This window comes from Cynara cardunculus (assembly GCF_001531365.2).
Source record: "Cynara cardunculus var. scolymus isolate 2C chromosome LG 11, CcrdV1, whole genome shotgun sequence".
In the NCBI taxonomy this organism is placed as follows: Eukaryota; Viridiplantae; Streptophyta; class Magnoliopsida; order Asterales; family Asteraceae; genus Cynara; species Cynara cardunculus.
The window spans coordinates 8,247,373-8,249,073 of record NC_037538.1 but is presented as its reverse complement, the minus strand read 5'-3'; the positions used below and the strand labels follow the sequence as shown (position 1 = coordinate 8,249,073).

Genomic DNA, 1,701 nt, shown 5'->3' with positions numbered 1-1,701 from the left:
GATACTTAAAAATATTGACTCTGTTAAACAAAAGATACATTGTGATACCTAATCATATATAAGATGCATAGTGATACCACTGTGTTACATCTTCGATCGACCACACAAACGACATCAATGTGATACCCAAGCACATATATGATGTATTGTGATACCATTGTAGTATTACCGGAGGACGGAGGATGGTGGCCGGCGGACGGTGGCCGGAGTACGGTGGCCGGAGAGAGAAGAGAGGAGGGAGGAAAGTTTTAAAATACCAAAAATATCCTTGCATTAATATTTTAATTGAAAATTGCCAAAATTATAAATTTCCTAATTTATCTATTGATTTGTGGTTAATATTGGTTCTCACAGTTACCACAAACTAATTAGTTCTCATTTGATTAGGCCCTTATATATATATATATATATATATATATATATTATGTTAATTTTAATAAATATTTTATCTATATGTTTTATTTATTTATTTTAATTAGTTTCCTAAGTGATATTAAATGTAACAAATATTTCGTTTACTAATGAGAGAGTTAATAATAAGTATCTAATTATTTATTCATCTTCAAAAGGAATGTTATAGACTAATACTGAAGTATTCTTCTAAAATTTTGTAGACAAATGTGAGTACATTAAAAGTTTTTAAGAGGATTTGACAACAATCTTAGAACCATATGCTAATTTAAGTTATCTAACTATGCTTGAGAATCGTGTTGCAAAGTACTCTACAAATGTTTGACTAATATTAGTAGTTTGTCTAATTAGAAGTCACAATTTTAATTGAAATCTTATCTAAGGTAACAAAATCATGATTTTAATTTTATAACAAATTTAATTGAAATCTCATTTTTGAAGTTACGAAGAAAAAAACGTTCTATAATATTTCTAGTGAAAATTAGAGGAGTGCGTAAGTTGTAGYAACAATAGTGGAAGTCCAATACGATGCATGAAGAACCACATCATCAAGCCAAGATAATGGATTTTTCCTCATAAAAAATAAAATTAATATCAAGTGGGGTCGATGACCCACATATCAGATATTAAACTGACAAAAATATTACACTTTATCGTAACATTCTATAATATTTGGATTGTAATTAAAGGGGTGTGTCAAATCGTGATAGTATTAACATCAAGACGACAGATAAATAACTATCTCATATTGTCAAATTATCATCATTGGTTTCACTTTTATATTTGCACTATAATTTTTACCATTTAGTTGGTTTTACTTTTATATTTGCACTATAATTTTTACCATTTAGTTGGTTTTATATTTGCAAACATGATATAGATTTCAAAGATAGTCATCCACCTTTCTTATACACTTTAATTTGTTCAAATTTTTTAACTTTTCATCTATGTGGGACAACTAAAACTCAACAAATAATACATCATTTGGTTTGATTGGTTTCCAACCATGGTTATATATATATATATATATAATATAATATAATATAATTAATTTTGCACTAAAATTTCTACCATTTGGTTTGATTGGTTTCCAACTATGGTTATAGATTTCAAAAAGGTCATCCAAAAAAAAACAACCCTATGAAGCAAAACTCATATTTGACATAAAGACATCCAATCCACCTTTCTTATACCCTTCATTTTGTTCAAAATTTTCAACTCTTCACCAATGTGGGATACCTCAAACTTAACCACAATTCACCAACACCTCAATACTCAATTCTCATGATG

At 28.1% G+C, this 1,701-nt stretch overlaps 1 non-coding gene across 1 annotated transcript; it reads right to left on the bottom strand.

The window, feature by feature from the left end:
* Nucleotides 1–895: 895 nt before the first annotated feature.
* LOC112522320 lies at nucleotides 896–1,095 on the bottom strand. Its single transcript, XR_003070154.1, has one exon. It is a non-coding gene; the product is annotated as a U2 spliceosomal RNA (small nuclear RNA).
* Nucleotides 1,096–1,701: the final 606 nt, after the last annotated feature.